We start from the raw sequence: 26,881 nt of genomic DNA on the forward strand, positions 1-26,881 counted from the left end.
TCTTTATCTTAAACATTGTTATTGTTATTAAATTTTAACTCTTTAATTTTGTGAAGGCAAAAAAATGGAAACCTAATTAACACGTGTATATGTAAAAATAAAAATGAAAATTATAACTCAAAAAAAATCTAATATTCATGTCTTAAAAGTTCTAAAATCAGAGGACATAGAGGGTAGGTCTAAATGAAGATACAAGAACTGAAAATTTCCCAAATTTTGTAATAGTCAAAAAACTAGAGAATCACGAATCTGAGAAGATCACAAACAAGATTGACCCCAAGAAAGCCACACAGAATCTCACACAGGTCATAACTAAACTTCCGAAAACTACAGTCAAAGAAAAAAATCTGTCAAGCAGCCAGAGAATAATCACAACTTATCTGTAGGGGAAAAACAACTTGAATGTCAGTAATTTTTTCATCAGAAACCAAAGAAGTAATAAGAAGTGACACATATTTTCAATTGCTGAAAGAAAATAACTGTCAATCCTATACCCAGAAAAATATTCTTCAGGAATGAAGATAAAATCAAGATATTCTCAGCTAAAGAAAAACAAAAAGAATGTGCTTCTAGCTGACCTATCATAGAAGAATAGCTAAAAGAGATTCTTCAAACACAATTTTAGAAACATAAAAAAATTCTTAGAACATCATGATGGAAGATAGAACATGGTAAGCAAAACTGTAAGCAAGTATAATAGACTTTCTGTCTACTCTTAAGTTTTGTTAATTATGTTTGACATTTTGACCCTGCCTAATGTTATTCTAAGTGTATATAGAGGGAATATTTAAGAAAATCACATTATAAAAAAGGGGTAGGATAAAGGAACCTAAATGGAGGCAAATTTTCTAAAATGATGACAGCAGTAGTTTGTGATGTTATTAATATGTGTGTACAATTTAATATGCAGAGCAAGCAATGAAAAGGATATATTAAGAGATATACTCCAAAATACTAGAGAGAAATAAAAATGAATTCTAAAAACAGTTCACTAACCCACAGAAAGACAGGAAAACAAACTACAGAAATGAAAACCAGAACAAACAGAAAATAAAAAATAAAATAGCAGAATTAAATCCTATAATATCAATAAACACATTAAATGTAAATTATCTAAATATATTGCTTAAAAGACAGAGATTGATAAATTAAAGAAACATGACCCAGCAATATGTTGTTTATAAGAAATTCATTTCAAATATAATTATAGAGGTTGAAAGTTTTACTTTCAAAGGGTGGGAAAAGATACATCAAAGTATCTCAAGAATGGAAGAAAAGGTATCCAATTCAGCTCTACTATGAAACCAATATATAATCACTCACACTTCCATATGAAAGTTAATTACATAACTTAATTACATAACTTAACTACAGCCCAAGATGAAGGAGGAAGAGGAGGGTAGGGGAGGAGGATGGGTGAAGGGATGGGTGAATGCACCACACCTATGGTGCATTTTATAAGGGTACATGTGAAATATATTAAGTGTAGAGTATAAATGTCTTAACACAATAATTAAGAAAGTGCGGTAAAGGGTATATTAACTAGTTTGTTGTAAGTATTTCAAATTATATATAAAACCAGCACATTGTACCCCATAAATGTATTAATGTACACAGCTATGATTTAATAATAAAATAAAATAAAAATAAAAACATCAATGAAAATGGGAATGATTACTAAGTATCAATTAAGTACACATCAGAAAAATTAAATTACCAGAGACAAAGAAGAATATTACATAATGATAATGATACAAGGTTCAATCTTAGAAGACAGCAATTCTAAATGTGTATGCATCAAGCAACAAAATTGCAAAATAGTTGAAGCAAAAATGATAGAACTGAAAGGAGAAATAGGGAAATCCACATTTATAGTTGGAGACTTCCACATCTCACTCTCAATAATTAATAGGGGGCGGCGCTTGTGGCTCAGTGAGTAGGGCGCCGGCCCCACATGCCGAGGGTGGCGTGTTCAAACCCAGCCCTGGCCAAACTGCAACAAAAAAATAGCCGGGCTTTGTGGCGGGCGCCTGTAGTCCCAGCTACTCAGGAGGCTGAGGCAAGAGAATCGCGTAAGCCCAAGAGTTAGAGGTTGCTGTGAGCTGTGTGAGGCCACGGCACTCTACCGAGGGAGGTACAGTGAGACTCTGTCTCTACAAAAAAAAAAAAAAAATTTCAACTGAGTGAAAATGAAAATACAACTGAGCTAAAACAATGCATTAAAAGAAATTTAAAAGAATTTTCCTTTTTCAGTAAAGAAGGAAAGTCTTAAATCAATAATTTATGCTCCAATCTCAAGAAGAACAAAAAAAGTCAGACATAGACAGAAGGAAGGAAATCACAAAGAACAAAACAGAAATCAATGAAATTAAAAACAGAAAATAATAGACAAAAACCAATGAAATCAAGAACTGGTTCTTTTTTAAAAATAAAATTGACAAAAAAATCAAATTTGACAAAAATCAAATTGACAAATTATCAAGACTGAGGAAAAAATCAACATTTTATTACCAATATCACAAATGAAACATCACTACAGGTCCTTCATTATCAAAAAGATATGAACAACTCTACACCCATGAAATTGACAATTTAGACAATACGAACCAATTTCTTAAAAAAAAAAAAAACTACCAGAACTCATACAACAAGAAATTTGTAATTTGAATAGCTCTATAAATTATTAAGGAAATTGAATTTGTCATTTTTAAACTACCCAAAAAGAAATCTCAAGATGTAGTTGATTTCACTGGAGAGTTCTAAAAAACATTTAAAGAATTAGCTCAATTTTACACAGTCTCATCCAGAAAATGAAAAAGGATAGAACACTTCCAGTTTATTTTATGAAAGTAGTATTACTCGGATGGCAAAACCAAGCAAGGACAGTACCTAAAAAGAAAATTAAAGAATAATATCTCTCTCGAAAAGACAAATATTCTTAACAAAATATTAGAAAATATAGTCCAGCAAAATATATGTAAAGAAATATACACACAACCAAGTGGGGTTTATTACATTGGCAAAACTGGTTAACATTCAAAAATCAATCTATATATTTCACCATATTGACAAGTTAAAGAAGAAAAATTACATGATTGTATCAACTGGTGCAGAAAATGCATTTGACAAAATTCAATACCTATTCATGATAAAAACTCACAAAAAAAATAAGAATGAGAGGAATGCCCTTAACTTGATAAAAAAAAAAAAGCATCTATCCAATAGATGTTTTCTCTGTAAGTTCAAGAACAAGGCAAGGATATGCACTCTCATCACTCTTATTCAACAATGTGCTAAAAGTTCTAGCCATTTCAATAGGTGAGAAAAAGAAATTAAAGGCATACAGATTTGAAAGGAAGAAATAAAACCACCTTTGTAGATGAAATAATTGTCTATACAGAAAATTTTAATGAATCCTCAAAACAAAAGACCTCTCACAACTTATAAGTGAGTTTAAAAAGTCACAGGATACAATATAAAAATAAAAATTAATTATATTTCTATACAATAGTAATGAACACATGGAGACTGAATTTAAAAATGCACGGGATTTAGGCCTGGCGTGGGGGCTCAAGCCTGTAATCCTAACACTCTGGGAGGCTGAGGCCGGTGGATTACCCAAGCTCACAGGTTTGAGACCAGCCTCAGCAAGAGTGAGACCCCGTCTCTAAAAATAGCCCACGTTGTGGTGGGTGCTTGTAGTCTCAGCTACTCTGGAGGTTGAGACAAGAGAATCACTTGAGCCCAAGAGTTTGAGGTTGCTGTGAGCTATAAGACCACACCACTCTACTGAGGGCGACAAAGTGACAAAAAAAAAAAGAATACATGCCATTTATGATTACTCAGAAATAAATAAAATACCAAATAAATCTAACAAAACATGTACAGGACTTATATGATGAAAACTATAAAATGCCAATGAAAGAAATCAAAGAAAATTCAAATAAATAAAGAGATACATTATGTTCACAAATTAGAATACTCAACATCGTAAATATATCAATCAACCCCTAGTTAGTATACAAGATTAAAACAATTCCAAATCAAAATCTCAGCAAGATTTGTTTGTAAATATATACAAAAAAGTATTCTGAAATTTATATGAAAAATAAAGGAGCAAAAACAGTTAAAATGATTTTGAAAAAAATGAATGAAATGGAAAAATCACTCTACCTGATTTCCGAACATATTAGATAGCTACAATGATCAACACTATGGGGTACCAGCATAGGGACAGATACAGAGATCAATGGACTAGATTAGAGAACCGAGAAATAGTATCCCATGTTAAGTATGAGTGGCAATTTTTGAAAAATGTATGAAGGTACTTCAATGTAAGGAAGCTATTCTTTTCAACATCTGGCATGGGAGCAACATCAAAATCACGATCTATTAAAAAATAATTGATAGAAGGAATAAGTATCCTGTTAAGAGGATGAAAAGACAATTTATAGGACAGTGGAGAAATATTTACAAATTAAATTATTTGGCAAAGGACTCATAACTAGGGTATGTGAAGAACTCTCACCACAAAACAGTCAGACAAAAAGGCAATTGGAAAGTGGGCAAAAGACACAAAGAGATATTTTATCAGAGAATATATACAGATGACAAACGAGCACATAAAAAGAATTTCAACATCACTAGCCATTAGGGAAATTCAAGTTGAAACCATAATGAGATCAGAATAGCTCAAATAAAAAGTAGTGACAACACCAAATGCCCACAAGGATGCTAAGAAACTGAATCATTTATATGTTGCCAGTGGGAATGCAAACTGCTGCAGCTACTGTGAAGAAGTTTGGTGGCTTCGTAAAAACATTGAGCATGCAACCGAGCAACTGCAGTCAGGCTTTCTGGGGAAATGAAGACATACGCTACCATAGAAACCTATACTTGCTTTGTAGCAGCTCTGTGACAGCTATGAACCAGAAACAACCCAGAAGCTTTCAACAGTTGCATGAGCAAACAAACTGCAGTACCTACAGTACTGCACCTACACGATGGAGTCCTCCCCAGGGCTAATGGAGAATGAACTGTTGATTTACACGCATAGTGCAGCATATCTATACAATGGAGTCCTCCCCAGGGCTAATGGAGAATGAACTGTTGATGTACACGCATAGTGCAGCATATCTATACAATGGAGTCCTCCCCAGGGCTACAGTAGAATGAACTGTTGACGTACACGCATAGTGCAGCATATCATACAATGGAGTCCTCCCCAGGGCTACAGTAGAATGAACTGTTGATGTACACGCATAGTGCAGCATATCTATACAATGGAGTCCTCCCCAGGGCTAATGGAGAATGAACTGTTGATTTACATGCATAGTGCAGCATATCTATACAATGGAGTCCTCCCCAGGGCTAATGGAGAATGAACTGTTGATGTACACGCATAGTGCAGCATATCTATACAATGGAGTCCTCCCCAGGGCTAATGGAGAATGAACTGTTGATTTACATGCATAGTGCAGCATATCTATACAATGGAGTCCTCCCCAGGGCTAATGGAGAATGAACTGTTGATTTACACGCATAGTGCAGCATATCTATACAATGGAGTCCTCCCCAGGGCTAATGGAGAATGAACTGTTGATGTACACGCATAGTGCAGCATATCTATACAATGGAGTCCTCCCCAGGGCTACAGTAGAATGAACTGTTGATGTACACGCATAGTGCAGCATATCTATACAATGGAGTCCTCCCCAGGGCTACAGTAGAATGAACTGTTGATGTACACACATAGTGCAGCATATCTATACAATGGAGTCCTCCCCAGGGCTAATGGAGAATGAACTGTTGATGTACACACATAGTGCAGCATATCTACACAATGGAGTCCTCCCCAGGGCTAAAAGAGAATGAACTGTTGATGTACACACATAGTGCAGCATATCTATACAATGGAGTCCTCCCCAGGGCTACAGTAGAATGAACTGTTGATGTACACGCATAGTGCAGCATATCTATACAATGGAGTCCTCCCCAGGGCTACAGTAGAATGAACTGTTTAAGTACACAAACACTTCTATTAATGTCCAGAGAATTTTGCTGAGTGAGGAAAACCAGTCTCAGAAGTTCACATACTGTATGATCCCTTTGCATAACATTCTCAACATGATGAAATTACAGTAATAGAAAACAGAGCTGCTGATCATTGCCAGAGGTTAAGGAGGGAGTAGCAAAGGGAGGGAAGTGTCCTAACTATAAAAGAGCAACCTGAGACATCCTTGCTGTAATGGAAACGTTCTGCACCTTGACTGTGTCAATATCAATATCCTGGTTGTAATATTGTACTAGTTTTGCAATATGTTGCCTTTGGAAGAAAGTGGGAAAAGGGTATATGAGTTCTCCCTGTATTGCTAATATTTCTTACAATGGCATGCCATTTCAAGGTAAAAATTCAATTAGAAATTTTTTTTTATTTCAGATTAGTATGAGGGTACATATGATTGGGTTACACTGTTTGCAAGGTAATGTCTGAGTTGTACTTGTGACCATCACTAGAAGTGTGCCTTGTACCCGTTAGGTGGGAACTGACCATAGTCCCTTGTCCTTCCTTTCTTGAATTTAAATGAAATTTTCTCTTATGCGTGTATATTGTTGTTAATTAAAATTTTTTTAAATAAAGGTGGACATTTTCAGTCAAAACCTGAGAGAATTAATTCCAACAGAAGTCTACTAAGTTTCTCAAGAGTTGTTTAGGCAGAAGAGGAATGATCCCAAGATGGAAGCACAGAGTTAGAGAAAGGCAAAGAAGCTTAATACTCAAGGGACTTGATAGTCCCTTATTAACAGATTTTGGTCATCTGGTTTTAAAATCCAACAGAAACAGCAAAGTAGAATAAAGTCATGGTGTTCCCAGAAGCAAAACTGACAGGTGAGGAACATGAGCAGATGGTAAGAAGCAGACACAGAAATTCCCCAACCACCATCTCTCTCCTGTGATCATAAAGGGGAGACACCTTCACTCGAACAGGTGAAAATAGCACCTCTGCATAGTGCTTGATGGTTTATGTAGCAGTTTCGCAATTCTATTTCATGTGACCCTGAACCAATAAAAAGCATTTAGTTTTTTAAATGGGATGATTTAAGTTCCTACCTCAGAGAGTTGGGAAAAGAAGATCACAGTAAAGCCAAAGAGAACAAAAAGAAGAAAATAACAAACGGAGAAGAAACTAATTTATATGAAACAATGTAAAATAGGGATGATGAGAGAGCCACAAGTTGGTTCTTTGAACAAATTAATAATATTAATAAAGCCCTAGGAGAGTGATCAAGAAAAAAAGAGAATGGAGTCTCAAATTGCCAATATCTATAATAAAAAGGGGACATAGATTTCACAGGCTCTTAGAATAAAAGATCTCTCCGTGGTCACCCAATCTTTCTTACTTCCCATGGAGGAATCCCCTCTACGCTATCCCTAAGAGGTAGTAGCACTCCGTGCTGGGATGATGTCTAGTAATGGTGAGCTCCCCACTACGAATGCCAGGCCTTCCAGTTGTGGGAATGTTCTAAACTGCTAGAAAGTTCTTCTTTATGAGAACTTAAATGTCCTCTCTCTAAAACTTTAATATCAGATTCATGATTTGCTCTTTGATGATACAGTCAATTGAATCCTTCTGTTCACATGACTGCCCTTGAGAGATCTAAAGGAGAAGCGAAAATGTCTGTGGCAGGCATTGACAGTTGTCCCCCAGTACCCACTTTCTCTTTCTTCCATAGAAATAGAATCCTTAGCTTGGAAATAGCTGTCCAGAATAAAGACATTCCTAGCTTCCCTTGTAGTTCTGTGGCTTGGTGACTCAGGACAGGCCAATGGGATGTAAATAGACACGTCATGTGGTACCCTCCAGAATTTTCCTTAGAAACAAATGGTCAGACTTGTCTGAGCCCCTTGCCCCTTTTCTTCTTCATTTTCTTTACCACGAGGACGTGGACTCTACACCCTGGAGATAGATGTGAACTAGAGAAAGCATGTGTTCCTGAAGACTTCATGGGGAAAAGCTGCCGATTCAGGCCTACAGCATTTCTCTCTGGACTTTTACATGAGATTTCTCTTTGGACTTTTACGAGTAGGGGGTGGGGAGCAGTGGGCAGAGAGGGAGAGAGAGAGAGACGACGTTCTATTTTATTTAAGGCACAATTATTATATGTCAGAGCTATTCCCAACTGTTAAAATGTCTACCATCAAAAATATAGAAAACTTACTGTAGGTGAGATGACTCAATAATATGGAATTTCATGAAATTCCCAAGAATCCCTGAAGAAAAAAGTAGAAGCACATTCTAAAGCAGTGCAGAAAAAACTGGAGAACTGCTCATTCTTTTTCCAGGTAATCAAATCAATAACCTTTCATTAATAGCTGGTAACATTCACACAAAGATTCTTTATCAAGTCTTTTTGGATACTGAAGAGTCACCTGAGTTGGTGACAAAGGAAAAGGAGAAAAGAGACACTAAATTCACTAAAGGAATAAAAATGGCCTCTCCCTGCCTTCTTTTTCATAGATTGAATAAGGGTAATAATTTTTTCTCAGAAAAAGAGAATTTCTCACATGAAACTAAGGGTTTTGTTTTGTAGGAAAATGATCTACAAATCGCCTCTTTTAATTTCTCAATCCATTTCTCAGTCCATTTGCAACATTCAGTGCAATCAGAGCAAATGTTATTACAAGATCTTTGTTTCTGTTGTTCTTATTACTTTTTAAAGGTTATGTTAGGACAACCAATCTTTCTTTGCTGTCAAGCCGACACCATTGCACATTTATAAATCTGGCACAGTTACAAATCATCGAGTATTCTATTCCTCTCTGCTTCCAAAGGATAAGGAAGTAGGCCTAAAAAGAGTGATGGATCTGGATGCTTTCCTTGTAGTGCCTGTGTAAACAGCCCAATGTCTATAAACAAGAACAGGGAAGCAATCCTAAAACTGATCTCCAGCCCAAAGTGACACTTTGTGTTGAGCTTTTATGCAAAATATTGGCATCAAGAACTCATGCTGTGTTATAACGGAAAAAGCATAAACTCTCAGAGTCAGGCATGTTCAGATGTCAATGTGGACTCCCCAAATGCAACGTTTCATCTCTGTGACTGGGCAATTTACTTAACCTTGATTTGATTATGTATAAAATGGAAATACTAATAACTACCTTACAGGGTGGTTACAAGGAATGATGTTCAAATTTAGCAGTGTATCTGGTACAGTTAGAGAGACAGAGTTTATTTCCATAATTAGGAAGAATAATTTTAAAATGTGCTAGTTAGAATACAGTTTATCCTCTCTAAAAGGATGAATTTACTTGATATATGATTTTCTGTTTTCACTGAATTCCTTAGTAAATTATAATCGTTCTCAAACTCAGGAGAACCATGAATATACATTTCATAGACACTATTTCTGCTTAATAGCATTGAATGACAGGTAAAATCAAAGTATAGGATTAAACTTAGCATATTAAATTATTTCCTCTTTATAAAAGAGGGAAAATAGTTTGTTGATATTAGCCTCTCTTCTAAAAAAACCATTCCTAAAAAAGCACACACCACATACTCCAAAAACTGCTGGTGCCTCATTATTTTTTTAATGCAAAAATTTTTCTATTAATATAATAACCTTTACACAGATTTTATAAAACAAGTGTTCTAACTGTAATAGATGGGAATTTTGTTTCAATAAAATCCAATATATATAAATATTAATGTAGCATAGTAACTGGCACATTTAAAACAGAACTATCTCCTTTGGTAATTAAAAAAAATTCTATTTCAGAAATGTTTATTACAACTTTTTCAGAAAGTCATTACAATACAGGAGGCAGCCATTGATATTGTTCCAATAGTCAGATTACTAATTTTAGTCATTCTGTTTGAGCAATGTGATAGGCAGATTAATGTTTCCCCCTAAATCTCCCAACCTGTCCATGTCCTAATCCCTGCAACCTATGAATATGTTATCTCACAGGTCAAAGAGGAAATTATGATTGCCAGTCAGCTGACTTTAAAATAGGTAGATTATCCAGGATTATCTGGTGACCTCAATGTCATCACAGGAGTTCTTCAAAGTGGAAGAGGGAGGTAGAAAAATGGCAGTGCAAGAAGGTCCTGGCCCACTATTGCTGGCTTTGAAGATGAAGGGAAAAATCCTCTTCTTGAGCCTACAGGAGCAAATAAAGCCCTGCCTACACTTTAACCTTAGGAGACCCATTTCAGATTTCTGACCTCTACACCTGTAATGTAATGAATTTGGGGTGTTTTAAGCCATTAAGTTTGTGGATAATTTGTTCCAGCAATAATAGGAAGTTAATACAGGTAAGAAACACGTGCTGATCACATGTTCTGAGCAAGACTTTATGGAGGAAAAGAAGATGAAACCTCAAGGAGGTAGTAGGGAAAAGAATGGGAGAAAGTTAATATCCCAAGAGAAGTACAGGCAGCCCCTGGGGTACAAACAAGATAGGTTCTATAGGTTTGTTCTTAAGTCAAATTTGTATGTAAGTTGGAACAGGTAATTTACCTATCACCTGCAATAGCCTCCATTTATATGTAAGTAGGGTGTTTGTAACTCAGGGACTTACTGTAATAGCCTCCATTCATAAGTATAACTTGTAAATAAGTCAGATGTTTGTAACTTGGGGACTGCCTGAACAGCAAGTGCTGTAGGACCCCAGGGGAGGGGATGTCCCTTCCAGCTGACAGCAAACCCACTGCTGGAAAACCCACGGTAGTGTCTTCATAGTGGGCCTCCTGGAAGGCAGGTGGTGGCCTTGTTGGCCTTTGGTAGTTCCATCAAGTCCTCTGATTCTGGAATTTCTATCTGTAAAAGGACTTAAGGCACAATAACAATATTTTCAAGAGCTGGCCTGCCAGCCTGGCTTGTGTCAGGGAACATGCTAAACAGCAACAAGAAAAGAAACCAAGGGACCATGCTGCTCTTTGTCTGTCATCTGCAATCAAGATCTGATGGGACGTTGCAGGAAAGGGTTTGTTCTCAGAATGAAATGGGATGGTTAATATGCCCAACTAGAGATTACTCCTGCCAAATCTGCCTCGAGGCTATGTTAGTTTCCTGCATTCCTTATCTGCAGCTTTTTTTTTTTTTTTTTAACATGTGTATCAAGCAACGAACCAAAATGTAAGTTCTCTCTGACTAGGCAATGTGGTCATTCAAAAGGTACAGGATGAAGACTAAGGGGTTATGTGAAATCCAGACCTACCACCAAAGCAGTCTGTGAGTCGAGCTCATCACTGAAGCTTGTTTCCCATAATGTAAAGTTGTCAATAGCGTCCGAGCTTACCTATGATGTCAGTAACTCTGCCAAAGAGAAGTGAGAGCCCAGAGAGTCTGAATCCACTTGTGCCAGGGCCGGGAAGAACACAAAAATTATTTTCAGAGCAGTAAGACTTGACACTGGCCTTTTCTCCAAGCAACTTTTACCAGAAATTGCACCATGAAATCCTCAATTGCCAGTAAAAAGAGTTAAAACAAGAATGGGAGCTGAGAGGCAGTAGGGGGTGCTCTTGCCAGAGGAAGAAAGCCATGAAGTCAAGATGGAAGGAAGATTTTTGACCCATAAAGCCTGATCCATGGGAATGAAAAATAATGGAGGAACCTTCTAAAAGAATAAGGAGCTTACAGTTGAATTCCTACCAGTATGAGGTCTTGGTTACAGACCCTAAGCTCCCCAAGGTGTCTCCAGTTCTTACAATTCCTTTTTAGGTTTTATGAGACACCGCCCTGTCATATCAATAATTTTTCTTTTTAGCAGAGCCAGCTTGAATGGGTACTCTGTAACGTGAAAGCAAATGAGCTTTAAGACAAATACAATCAGCACACCTTTGTACTCTACTGAATTACTGCCACTGACTCCTCAAAGGGAAAAAGACCTTGGAGATTATCTGCCTCTGTTCATTCATTTATTCATTTAAAACCCTTCAATAAGTACTTTCTGTGTGGCAGGCCTCATGCTAAGTTGGGGCATACAGAAATGTACAAGAAAGACACAGACCTTGGCCATGAAGTTCACAGTTACTGAAAAACTTTAACATTTAATAGATAATGAGTGATACAGAAAAATAGCTACTGGTGTGGTTCCAGGAGGTCCTAACGTGGCCTCTGGGTTTTATAGAAAGGATTCCTGAGGATATAATTTTTGAGTCAAAAAAGAAGAGTGAGATGGTTGAGAAGCAGGAAGAAATGCTGAGAGAGAAAACTGTGTGTTTAAGACTCCAAAGATGAGAGGAAGCATGGTGTGTTAGAAGAACTGAAAAAGAGGACAGAATGGCAGGGTGCTAAGGACAGTAAGGGCAAATGATGAACTGGGCAAATGTGTGACAGTTTACAGTGGGTTTAGTAAGCCAATGTAACAAGGAGGTGACTGAGCTACTTGGTCAAGGCCACACACACATGGCAGATTGGAACCTAGGTCATCTGACTTTGAGACCAACTAAAAAATTTTAAAAGATGGAGACTTTACATCCTTTGTATTAACCTGGATGGATGTGGAACACATTATTCTTAGTAAAGCATCACAAGAACGGAGAAATAAGAATCCTATGTACTCAATTCTGATATGAGGACAATTAAGGTCCTAGTTACCATGGGGTGGGGTGGGAGATGGGGAGGGGTGGGGGATTGGGAGAGCTGAGAAGGAGAGCGGGGAGGGCAAGGTTTGTGGTGCACCTTTTGGGGGCGGGATACAAATATAAGAGGGTCCTTATCTAACAAAAGCAACCAAGGTAACCTGGTTCTGTGTTCCCTCAATGAATCTCCAACAATAAAAAAAAATTTTTTTAAGTAATGCTCTTTAAAAACTTCTTTTCTTGGGCTGGGTGCTTTAGCTCAGTGGTTACAGCACTGGCCTTGCACACGAGGGTTGGTGAGTTTGAACCTTGCCTGGGCCTGGTTAACAACAACAAAAAAATTCTTATCACATGTTCATTATAGAGGAAACCTATTTTCTATTGGCACAAAGAGCACTAGGTAAGGGACCCTGGGTTGCATAGTACATAGCTTGCACAATGAACATGGAGGACTTTATTAAAATCACATGATCACTCTCAGAAAAAAAAATCCTCAGAAATTAGACATCTTATGTCTTTTAGTATAGGATTAGTCCAGATTTTGTCATAGAAAAGTCCTGAGATTAGGGTTCATGGTGAAAATCTGTCCATGTACACAAAACCCCACCCCCCCTTATATGTCATCTGCTTGCCCATTTTTACTATATAGAACTGCAGACTTGTAGCTAATCTGGTGCAAGTATGGGAAACTTTTCAGGCTGGTAGGCCACATTAATTTAGCTGTAATCAAATAAGGCCATATTCAAGAAATTTCAATGAGATATACTTAATAAAGTACATTATTTTATAAAAATCTAACTATTATGTACTTAACTTCAAAAAATAAAAACTATTTGTTAATTTTAAAGTTAACTTACCTATTAATAACTTTCTTGTGTCTGCTTTTCATTGGAAAGCATTTGAATATTTGATTGCAGCATGGAGCTCTGCAATTTCAGTTGATTCTCTATTGGGTATCAGTCATTTGTGACCTTAAAGGTGTCTTGATTTGGGTTAGGTAGGAGAATGTAGATTCACAGCAATAAGTGGTAGAAAATCAAGACAGCATTTTTTGGGCATGATGCCGAAGATGTGGATATTCTACTGCATTTTTCCATATTTCAATTTGATCTTAGCATCAAACAAAAACTTTAAAATGTCAACTACTGAGAGCTTAATCAGTGATTCTTTCATTGTATTCTCCAATTAATAGGTCTATAACAGCTGTGTATTTCTGATTAGAAAATGTCCCAAAGATCTTAACAGCAAGTAAACATATGAAAAGGGGCTCAACATTAGATGTCATCAGGGAATTGTCAATTAAAATGAGGTACCACCACACATCTAGTAGAACAGCCCAAATCTGAAACACTGACAATATCAAGTGCTAGAGAGGAAGTGGAGCAACAGGAATTCTCATTTATTGCTGGTAGGAATTCAAAATGGTACAGCTACTTTGGAAGACAGTTTCTTACAAAACTAACCATACTTTCAACATCCAATCCAGCAGTAGTACTCCTTGGTATTTACAAAGGAGTTGAAAAATTGTATCTACCCCAAAACCTGCACACATATGTTTTCAGCAACTTTACTCATAATTACCAAATCTTGAGAATCCTCCTGAACACATACTATGAAGCAAATATCACCTTAATCCCTAAACCAGGAAAGGACCCAACCATAAAAGAAAACTATAGACCAATACCATTAATGAATATCGATGCAAAGACATTAAATAAGATCCTAGCAAACTAAATTCAATGATACATCAAAAAAATTAAACACCATGATCAAGTTGGTTTTATCCCAGGGTTACAGGTTGGTTCAACATACATAAATCTATAAATATAATACACCACATTAAAAAAAAAACAAAACAAAGACCATATAATTCTATCAATTGATGCAGAAAAAATTTTTGATAATATTCAGCATCCTTTCATGATTAGAACACTTAAGAAAATAGGCTTAGATTAGACATTTATTAAACTGATAAGAGGCCATCTACAGCAAACCCAAAGCCAATATCCTATTGAACAGAATAAAATTGAAAACATTTCCACTCAAATTTGGAACTAGACAAGAATACCAATGCTATTCAACGTAGTGATGGAAGTCCTAGCCATTGCAATCAGGCAAGAGAAGGGGATCAGGTTATTCAAATGGGGGTCAGAGGAAGTCAAACTCTCACTCTTCCTGGATGACATGATTTTATACCTGGAAAACCCCAAGGTCTCAACTACAAAGCTCTTAGAAGTGATCAAGGAATGTAGTAGCATCTCAGGATACAAAATCAATACTACAAATTAGTAGCTTTTATATATGCCAAAAGTCAAGCTGAAAATATAGTCAAGGAATCTATTCCTTTTACAGTAGTGCCAAATAAGATGAAATACCTGGGAATTTATCTAACAAAGGAAGTGAAAGATCTCCATAATGAGAACTACGAAACCCTGAGAAAAGAAATAACTGAGGGAGGAGGCAAAATGGCTGACTGGAGCCAGCTTTCCACAGAGGCTCCCATCCAGAAGGAGAGTTAAAGGACAGAAGTTTATCAAGTAAGCCCATGGTCTGGAGCTGAGCCAAGAGAGAAGATAGAAGAGCTGCACATCACCCCTGCTGAGGAGAGCTGCAACCCCAAGGAGACAAACAACAGGTACACAACCCATCACAAAGTGGACTCCTGTGAGAACAGCTTACAGTGTACTTTCTACAAACAAGTGAGCAGAGTTCAGATCCCTTCTTTTTCTATTCCATGGGAGAGAGCCACTAAAAACTGGATCTCCTTCCCCAGAGCAGACCCACTAGTGTGCCATGGCACTCTCCTACCAGGGATAAAACTGAACATATACTCTACCCACAATTCTGAACTCCCAGCACTCCCCTCCACTCCCACCGCAAGGTCTGGAAGCCTGTCCCCTGCAGAGTCTAGACTCCTGGGCATTTTCTTGAGACATATAGACAAACTGTTACAACTCTGTGCTGAATCAGCAGGGTAAAGTGGGGACTGTGGGTTGAGGGGGCCATAGAGAGGGAGAAATAGTGCCCTGCAGCACAGCATAGCAGTGGCAGTGGTGGCAGCAGCAGCGGTGGCAACAATAGGGCTCACACCCTGGTAATATTTTGGGGAAACACTTCCTGTCTCTCTTACCAACCAGAGGGAGCCAGGTCTCTACTCCGGTGGCAGCCACGGAAACACAGGCCCCGAGAGCAAAGGGTATGCCTAAGGTGGTACCTGCCCAGGTGGGGCATGGCAGAGACGGAGACTAGAATATGCATGAAGAGGCAGCATACTCCTAGGGTGTGGCTAAGTCGGAATTGCTGCTTTTGTGAGCCCATGATGTACCCGGCTCCCAGTGGAGCATAGCTGGGACAAAAGCAGGTGTGGCAGCAGCGTCAGCTCATGGAGGGGCAGGAAGTGAGAGCCGTTTGTGAGCTCTTACCATGCCCACCCCAACACAGAGTGCAGCAAAGACAGAGACGTCAGCTCCATGAGAAGTCGTGAAGCAGCAGTAGCACAGGGCGGAGCTGAGTCACAGTTTCTGTGAACTCACATGGTGCCTAGCCCACAATGGAATACAGCTGGGACAGAAACGCAAATTCTATGAGAACATAAGTGGCATCAACATCAATCTAGGGCAGGCGGAACTGAGTGACACTCTCCAGCTTCCATTATGCACCAGAGGTAGTCAGGCTTCAGCTCCCCCCTGCAGGCTGGTGGCAGAGTGCAGCCGGTCTGGCTGACGAGACATAGATCTCCCTGTGACTCAGGCAGGTAAAAAACCCTGGCACATCTGCTCATTGGAGGGAACTGGGACGACAGCTCTGTGGTGTTACCAGTGACTGGGTGTGACAGAGATGCAAGGTAGGGAAGGAGGCAACAACCTCCCTGGACTAACTCATTTGCTGGATGGGCCCTTCTGACTCCACTGAGCACTGGAGCGAGCCACACTCGAGCTGCCAGCAGACCCCTGCTGTCTAGCTGCTGGAGACCTTTTGAACTCTCACATTTGAGACTTGCTGCTGACTGGGACAATTGATTTGGAACTCTTGACCTGGGCCAATCACCCGAGGACCATCCAAGGTGGTACCCTGGTTGTGTTGTTGGAGGAAGGTTTGATTTTCCTTTTCCAGTTGTTGCCCCTTGGGGGGTGGGGTGTCTTAGTTGCTTGTATTTCTCCACAGCTGAAATTTCAACCCAGAGTTGCTGATTCACTAGGATTGGACAAAGACCAGCTGAATAAAAGACAGAGCCACCAAGCCCTACCACATGAAGCCAGTCCCCAGTGTCTCAGGCTGTAGTACTGTACAGGTCCTTTGCAAAGTTGTAGGGGAAAAGCTGCAGCAACCAGTCCAAGCTCTTCAGGAAAGGGCTGGTTATTCACTATTCCACGAGCCCCCAATCCAATTTCACCTTACCAGCTCATCTAGCCAAATGGTGAAAAATAATCATGGGGCAAAATCAGCAGAAATATTCTGGCAACATGAATAATCAGAATAGATCAACTCCCCTAAGGAATGACAAGGTGCATACATCAGAAGATCCCATTCAGAAACAAATGGCTGAGATGTCAGAAATTGAGCTTAGAATTTGGATGGCAGATAAGATTAACAGAATGAAAGTAAAGTTGGAATTAGAAATTCTAGGAATGGGGCAGCGCCTGTGGCTCAAAGGAGAAGGGTGCCAGCCCCATATTCCAGAGGCGGCAGGTTCAAACTAGGCCCTGGCAAAAAAAAATAAATAAATAAAAATAGAAAAAAAATTTAAAATTGTAGAAATTCTAGGAATAATTCAAAAGTTGTCTCAAGAATTCAATGAATTCAAAGACAAAAATCACCAAAGATTGTGACACATTGAGAAAAGAAGCTGCAGCCCTCCAAGGTATGAGAAATACAGTAGACTCACTTAGCAATAGAATAGAGCAGGCAGAAAAAAGGATTTCTGACATTGAAGACAAAGCTTTTGAATGCTCCCAAACACTCAAGAGGAAGAGAAGTGGAGAGAAAAAATGGATCAGTCTCTCAGAGAGCTCTGGGATAATTCCAAAAAAAACCTAATATTCGCCTTATAGGAATTCCTGAAGGTGACAAGGTTGCTTTGAAAGGCCCAGATGCTCTACTGCAAGAAATAATTGAGAAGAACGTCTCAAACATGGCAAGAGATTCTTAAATTCAGATAGCAGACAGTTTCAGAACCCTAGCCCAACTCAATCCAAATAAAACATTGCTCAAACACATTATAATAAACTTCACCAAAGTTAACACGAAGGAGAAAATTCTGCAAGCCGCCAGATATAAGACAACCATAACCTATAAGGGAAAGAAAATTGAAATGACTGCAGATCTCTGTGCTGAAAATTTTCAAGCTAGAAAAGAATGGTCATTGACCTTTGACCTTCTTAAACAAAGTAACTTTCAACCCAGGATCCTGTATCCAGCTAAACTGAGTTTCATTTATGATGGAGAAATTAAATACTTTAATGACATTCACATGTTGAAGAAATTTGCCATAACTAATCCAGCTTTTCAGGTTATTCTCAGACCCATCCTCCACAATGACAAGCACAATGATCAACCACCAAAGTAAACTCACTCAGAAACTTTTGATCAAATTCCAACTTCCACAGTGGTGAAAGAATTAAAAATGTCCACTGGAATTTTGAAAAACTAGATACTCAAAATACTACCAGGCTTATCAATACTCTTGATTAATGTAAATGGCTTAAACTGTCCTCTAAAGAGGCACAGGTTGGCTGACTGGATACAAAAACTCAGGCTAGATATCTGCTGCATACAAGAATTTCATCTTACCTTAAAAGATAAATATAGACTCAGGGTGAAGAGATGGTCATCCTTAATTCAGGCAAATGGAAATCAGAAAAAAGCAGGTGTTGCAATTTTATTTGCAGATACAATAGGCTTTAAACCAATAAAAGTAAGGAAAGATAAGGATGGTCACTTCATGTTTGTTAAGGGTAACACTCAATATGATGAGATTTCAATTACTAAAATTTATGCACCCAACCAGAATGCACCTCAATTTATAAGAGAGACTCTAACAGACATGAGCAACTTGATTTCCTCCAGCACCATAATAGTCAGAGATTTTTTTTTTAAACTATGTCAAGCATTTATTAAGCTTTAGTATACAGAGAACTCTAGTCCCAAGAGCTGTGTTCTATACGCTTCAAAAATATCTCTTGGGAGGAACACAAAATTTAAGTCCTCACAATAATGATTTTATTAAATTAGTTGCTTTATAAAACACTGCAGATGTCATAATTGTTAACATAACAATTTACCAAATTGTAGTTAACTGGTACAGTTTGCTAAGCATGTTTTATAAAGGAAAAAAAATGCCAAAACCCTGTTAAAGTTGTTCCATTGCAGCCTAGAAGAAAGATTTGTTTCTCGCTCCCTTCCAAAGCACTCCATCAGTAGAAATAGTCTGATAAATAAAAACCAGACAGTCTATGCACTCAAGAGATTCCACAACTTGTAAAGCAATATTGGAGAGGTTTACCTTCTTCAGCTTCAAAGTTGGAGGGTTTTGGTCATTTTATTTTTATCAAACTAGTGCTTTTCAGCTGCAGTATCTTCACTCTTCTTCACAATGTATTTTTAATATCCTCATGCTCAATTTTAAAACAAAGCAATTTTAATGCTAGGTGCACACCACATACTCTTGCTGCAAACTGCTTTTCTTGGCAAGTTATGAAGTAGTTCAAGGAGATATGATTAAGGCTGTATTACTGAATGGTGCTGGTAAATACTACACAATTTTTTATCATGTCACAAACTTTTCTTTCCAATTTAGTGACTGCTGCTATGGAATCAGATAGCAACAATGACAACATTATTAGGTTTGTTTTGTTTTGAACTATGATTTAGTAGTGACTGAGGTTCCCAATTTTAACCCATTGGCAGCAAGATCCAAGTTCCCTCATTTGCACATTAGCACCTAAGTGTCAAGGGGTTAAATAACCAATACAAAAGATACTGAACTTCTGATTGTAGCATTTGGCAGAACTGAAAGGAAAGGAAATTGTCCTACATGTTGAAGGGATTGTGGGCAACATAAAGACACCAGGAGAAGATAAAATGTCCCAGGAAGTCTTCATAGTCTTGTACATATCCTCCATCATAACCACCATAATCTACCAGATCATCTTTCATGGTGGTCTTTAATCCTCCTTCAGGAACCACACCCTTCTTCTTCTTTTTGGCTTTAATTTGCTTTCCTTGCTTCTGTTTTTCACTGCAAAGTACAGTCAATGAATTGGTAAACTTTTTCAAGTCACCAATTTCCAATGAAATACACACATCTTGAACTAAGACTTCCAAAAAACTGGCATAACATAGTGACTTTTCATATTGTGTAATTTTATCTTTTAGTAACCTTCCAAATTCTGTGAAGTCATCTCTTGAAGATGGGTGCATAGCATCTATTCCAAAAACTGTATTATTAACACCAAAAGTTTCCTTTGCTAATTCAAGGTCTGACTCTTCCTGCAATTTCTTTAACCTCAGTTTATCTGCTAATTGTTCTTCAGGTATTAGCACTTTAGGTTCTTCTAACCTCTTTTTAATTTCTTTTTGCCTTTTCTTCTGTTCCTGTTCTTTCTCTTTTATCTTCTCTGCTATTTTTTTTCTTTTCTGAAATTTTTACTTCTGGTTTTACTTCTGCTTCCTCTTTTCTTTTTCATCATCATCATCACCCCAGTCATTCTTGACATCCTTGTCCTTTATCTTTACCTTCTCAGCGGTCCCCTCTGGCAGTGCCGCCGCCCCCGACCTTCTGCATGGGATTTTCCACAGAGAATGTGTCCGCATCCCAGGAGTCGGAGTCCCCAGCTGCTGCCACTGGCACTGTCATATCGAACCAGGTGTGAGCACGTGTGAGGGGAAGAGATATTGAGGAGCTGTTGTGGCAGAGATGAGTAACTGGGTTTGCTCTCATTGGCCCAATAGTCAGAGATTTTAACCCTCCTTTGGCAGTGTTGGATAGATCCTCCAATAAGAAACTAAGCAAAGAAATTTTAGACTTAAACTTAACCATTCAACATTTAGATTTAACAGACATCTACAGAATATTTCATTCTAACAAAACTGAATACACATGCTTCTCATCAGCCCATGGAACATCCTCCAAAATTGATCACATCTTAGGTCCCAAGTCTAACCTCAGCAAATTTAAAATAATAGCAATTATTCCTTGAATCTTCTCAGACCATCATGGAATAAAAGTTGAACTCAGTAATGACAGAAATCTGCATACTCATACAAAAACATGGAAACTAAATAACCTTATACTGAATGATAGGTGGGTCATAGATGAGATTAAGAAGGAAATTACCAAATTTTGGAGACAAAAAGATAATGAAGACATGAATTACCAGAACCTCTGGGATACCACAAAGACAGTCCTAAGAGGAAAATTTATAGCATTGCAAGCCTTCTTCAAGAGAATGGAAAGAGAGGAAGTTAATGGGACACCATTAATAGGATACCTCAAACAACTGGAAAAGGAAGAACATTCCAATCTGAAGCCCAGCAGAAGGAAAGAAATAACCAAAATTAGAGCAGAATTAAATGAAATTGAAAACAAAAGGATTATACAACAGATCAATAAATCAAAAAGCCGGGTTTTTTTAAGGTCAATAATTAATAAAAAATAATTAATATTAAAAAAGGAAAAGGTCAATAAAATAGATAAACCTTTAGCTAATCTAACCAGGAATAAAAGAGTAAAATCTCTAATTTCATCAATCAGAAATGACAAAGACAAAATAACAACAGACTCCTCAGAAATTCAAAAAATCCTTAATGAATATTACAAGAAACTCTATTCTCAGAAATATGAAAATATGAAGGAAACAGACCAACACGTGGAAGCATGCCACCTTCCCGGACTTAGCCAGAACAAAGTCGAAATGTTCAACAGGCCTATGTCAAATTCTGAAATAGCATCAACTGTACAAAATCTCCCCCAAAAGAAAAGCCCAGGACCAAGGCTTCACATCAGAATTCCACCAAACCTTTAAAGAGGAACTAGTACTTATATTACTTAACCTTTTCCAAAATAAACAAAAAGAACAAATACTACCCAACACATTCTATGAAGCAAACATCACCTTGATCCCCAAACCAGGAAAGACCCAACAAGAAAAGAAAATTATAGACCAATATCTCTAATGAATATTGATGCAAAATATTCAATACGATTCTAGCAAACAGAATCCAGCAACACATCAAACAAATTATATATCATGACCAAGTTGGTTTTATCTCAGGGTCTCAAGGCTGGTTCAATATATGTAAATCTATAAATATAATTCATCACATAAACAAAATAAAAAACAAAGACCATTATGATTCTCTCAATTGATGCAGAAAAAGCTTTTGATAATATCCAGCATCCTTTCATGATCAGAACACTTAAGAAAATTGGTATAGAAGGGACATTTCTTAAACTGATAGAGGCCATCTACAGTAATCCACAGCCAACATTGTATTGCATGGAGTTAAATTGAAATCATTTCCACTCAGATCAGGAACCAGGCAAGGTTGCCCATTGTCTCTACTGCTTTTTGACATTGTAATGGAAGTGTTAGCTGTCACAATCAGTTAAGAAAAGGCAATCAAGGGTATTCATACAGGGTCAGAGGAGATCAAACTTTCACTCTTTGCAGATGATATTATTATGTATCTGGAAATCCCCAGGGATTCAACTAAAAACTCTTAGAAGTGATCAAGGAATATAGCAGTGTCTCAGGTTACAAAATCAATACTCACAAATCTGGAGCCTTTATATATGCCAACAATAGTCAAGCTTAAAAAACAGTCAAGGACTCTATTCCGTTCACAGTGTGCCAAAAAAGGTGAAATATTTGGGAATTTACCTAACAAAGGGCTTGAAAGAGCTCTATACAGAGAACTATGAAACTTTAAGAAAAGAAATAGCTGAAAATGTTAATAAATGGAAAAACATACCATGCTCATGGCTGGGAAGAATCAACATTGTTAAATGTCCATACTACCCAAAGCAATATACAATTTCAATGCAATCCCTATTAAATCACCACTGTCATACTTTAAAGACCTTAAAAAAAAATACTTCATTTTATATGGAATCAGAAAAAACCTCAAATAGCCAAGACATTACTCAGAAATAAAACAAAGCAGGAGGAGTTACGCTACCAGACCTCAGACTATATTATAAATCGATAGTGATCAAAACAGCATGGTACTGGCACAAAAACAGAGAGGCAGATATATGGAATAGAACAGAGAACCAGGAGATGAACCTAGTTACTTACCATTATTTGATCTTCGATAAGCCAATCAAAGACATTCAGTGGGGAAAAGACTCCCTATTTAACAAATGGTGCTGGGTGAGAAGACTGAAACTGGACCCATACCTTTCACCATTAACAAAGATAGACTCTCACTGGATAAAAGATTTAAACTTAAGACATGAAACTATAAAAATACTAGAAGAAAGTACAGAGAAAACACTTGAAGAAATCGGCCTGGGAGAATATTTTATGAGGACGACCCCCTGGGAAATTGAAGCAACACCAAAAATACATTACTGGGATCTGATCAAACTAAAAAGCTTCTACATAGCCAAGAACATAGTACGTAAAGGAAGCAGACAGTCCTCAGAGTGGGAGAAGATATTTGCGGGTTATGTCTCTGACAAAGGTTTAATAACCAGAATCCACAGAGAACTCAAACGTATTACCAAGAAAAGAACAAGTGATCCCATCTCAGAGTGGGCAAGAGACTTGAAGAGAAACTTCTCTGAAGAAGACAGTCCCACAGCCTATAGACACATGAAAAAATGTTCATTATCCTTAATCATCAAAGAAATGCAAATCAAGGGTGGTGCCTGTGGCTCAATGAAATAGGGCACTGCCAGAGGTGGTGGGTTCAAGCCCAACCCCGGCCAAAAACTACAAAAAAAAAAAAAGATGAAGACTTTACCTCATTTATGTTTACATGGATTGAACTAGAACATATTCTTCTTAGCAAAGTATCTCAAGAATGGAAGAAAAAGTATTCAATGTACTCAGCCCTACTATGAAACCAATTTATAAGCACCCACACTTCCATATGAATGCTATAACCAACTACAGCCCAAGATGAAGGGAAAACAGGAGGGGCAGGGGAGGGGAGGGAGGATTATGGGTAAAGGGAGGGTAATTTGTGGGACTACACCTATGATGCATTTTACAAGGGTACATGTTAAATCTACTAAATGTAGAATATAAATGTCTTAACACAATAACTAAGAAAATGTGGTGAAGGCTATGTTAACCAGTTTCATGAAAGTATTTCAAATTATATATAAAACCAGCACATTGTACCCCTAACCTAATCTTAACTCTTTCAGAAAGAAAGCTATGATTTAATTTAAAAAGAAAGAAAAGAAAAGAAATAACTGAAGATGTTAACAAATGGAAAAATATATCATCCTTGTGGCTGGGAAGAATCAACGTTGTTAAAATGTCCATACTACCCAAAGCAATCTACAGATTTAATGCAATCCCTATCAAAGCACCAATGTCATACTTTAGAAAACTTGAAAAAAATGGTACTACATTTTATATGGAATCATAAAACCCTTGAATAGCCAACACATTACTTAAAAATAAAAACAAATCAGGAGGCATCACGTTACCAGGCTTCAGATTATACTATAAATCTGTAGTGATCAAAACAGCATGGCACTGGCACGAGAATAGAGATGTAGATATATGGAACAGAATGGAGAACCAAGAGATGAACCCAAGCACATATCATCATTTGATCTTTAATAAGCATTCATTAGGGTAAAGATTCCCTACATAACAAATGGTGCAACAAAAGCATTCATTAGGGTAAAGATTCCCTATTTAACAAATGGTGCTAGGTAAACTGGCTAGTGACCCATAGAAAACTGAAACTGGACCCACATCTTTTACCACTAACAAAAATTGATTCTCACTGGAAAATAGATTTAAACTTAAGACATGAAACTATAAGATATTGGCCTGGGAAAATATTTTATGACGAGGACCCCCTCACCCCCGGCAATTGAAGCAACACCAAAAATACATTACTGGGATCTGATCAAGCTAAAAAGCTGCATAGCTAAGAGTATTTAAGTAAAGCAACCAAGCCAACCCTTGGAATGGGAGAAAAATTTTGCAGGTTATACTTCTATAAAGGTCTGATAACTAGAATCCACAGAGAACTCAAACTAATCAACAAGAAAAGAACAAACAAACCCATTTCTTTGTGGGCAAGAGACTTGAACAGAAACTTCTCTGAAGATGACAGTGCATGGCCTACAGACACATGCAAAAATGCTCATCATCTATAATCATCAGAGAAATGTAAATCAAAACCACCTTGAGATATCACCTAACTCCAGTAAGATTAGCCCACATCACAAAATCCCAAAACTGCAGACATTGGCGTGGATGTGGAGAGAAAGGAACACTTCTACACTGCTGGTGGGACAGCAAAGTAATACAGCCTTTTCAAAAAGAAGTATGGAGAATTCTCAAGAACTAAAAGTTGATCTACCATTAGATCCTGCAATATCATTACTAGGTATCTACACAGATGAACAAAAATCATTTTACAACAAAAACATTTGCACCAAAATGTTTATTGCAGCCAAATTCACAATAGCCAAGTCATGGAAGCAGCCTAAATGCCCATCAACCCAGAAATGGATAAACAAATTGTGGTATACGTATATACCATGGAATATTATGCAGCTATAAAAATGAGGGAGACTTTACATCTTTTATGTTTACTTGGATGGAGCTGGAATGTATTCTTCTTAGTAAAGTATCTCAAGAATGGGGGAAAAAGTATCCAATGTACGCAATACTATTATGAAACCAGTATATAAGCACTTACACATTCAAATGAATGATAAAACACAAAGATAGTCCATAAAGAAAGAAGAGAACGGAGGGTGAGCAGAGGGAGGGTATTTGGTGTGATCTCACCTAATGTACACAATTCAAGGGTACATTTCAAAACAACTAAGAGTATATTAGAAATGTCTTACCACAAAAATAAGTGAGATGATGGTTATGTTAATTAGTTTGATTTAAGCATTCCACATTATATATCAAACCATCACATTGTACCCCATAAATGTATACAGTTATGATTTAATAAAAATTAAGTTAAAAAAACTTGGAAGCAACCAAGATGTCCAGCAGTAAGTGAACAGACAAATAAACTAGTATATCCAGACAATGGAATATTCAGCATTAAAAAAGAATGAACTATTAAACCACAAAAAGGCATGATGAAGGGGCCTTAAATGTGTATTACTAAATGAAAGAAGCTAGTCTGAAAAGGCTACATATTGTATGATTTCAGCTATGAGACATTATGGAAAAGGCAAAACTGTGGACACAATTTAGGAAAATAATAAACTACCTACAGTGGTTGCCGGGAGGGAGTGCTGAATAGATAGGCACAGAGGATTTGTATGGCAGTGAGATGTGGCAGAAGATGCACCTCAAAATATGCCGCTGTGGTATAAGGATTATTTAGAGTAAAAACTTAAGAAATATGCAAGAAGGGCATTCCAAACTCCCTTTTCTCCTGAAAACAGGAGATAAACACTGCCATGTGGAAGATGGTCTCCCTGTACCAAGAAAAAAGAAACATTCTTTGATGGGAAGTCATTGCTGAAAGAATTCTATACAAACAGACCTTGTTAAAAATAATTCTTATCTTCCTTTAGTCTCCCCACATAATTGAGTTATCTTCCACAACTGCTCCTCTTTGTTCAATCTTATATAAAAGCATTTAGGTTTTGCCACTTTAGGCCTGCGTTTGCTTATGAGGGCTCCTGTGTCATGTGAAACTCATAATAAATTTGTATGCTTTTCTCCTGTTGATCTGTCTTATGTCAATTTAATTGTCAAGATCAGAATTGTAAAAACCCTAAGATGTAGAGGTAAAATGTTGCTTACCTTAAAATGCTCGGATGGTAGAACCATGTTATCACACATTTGTGCAATCTCATAGAATGTACAACACCAAGAGTGAACCCTGCAACACCAAGAGTGAACCCTGATGCAAACCATGGATGTTGGATGGCTGTGTGTCAAGGTAGGCTCATCAGTTTTAACCACGTACCACAATGTTAACGATGTTGATAATTGGGGAGGATTTACGTGGGGGATGGGGGGGGATAGCAGATAAATGGGAAATCTGTATCTTCCTCTCAATTTTTTTTTTTTTTTAAGAAAATGAAATCAGCATATTCATATTCCCTTTTCTCCTTATGG

The 26,881-nt window shown here is 37.5% G+C and overlaps 1 protein-coding gene and 1 pseudogene across 3 annotated transcripts in view; both read right to left on the reverse strand.

The window, feature by feature from the left end:
- Nucleotides 1-26,881, reverse strand: part of NCALD (neurocalcin delta) — a 489,836-nt gene that overhangs the window by 93,775 nt on the left and 369,180 nt on the right. The gene's annotated exons all lie outside the window — the stretch shown is intronic.
- On the reverse strand, nucleotides 19,620-20,445 carry LOC128563414 (eukaryotic translation initiation factor 3 subunit J-like; annotated as a pseudogene).

The sequence above is a fragment of the Nycticebus coucang genome, chromosome 13, assembly GCF_027406575.1.
Source record: "Nycticebus coucang isolate mNycCou1 chromosome 13, mNycCou1.pri, whole genome shotgun sequence".
NCBI classification, from domain to species: domain Eukaryota; kingdom Metazoa; phylum Chordata; class Mammalia; order Primates; family Lorisidae; genus Nycticebus; species Nycticebus coucang.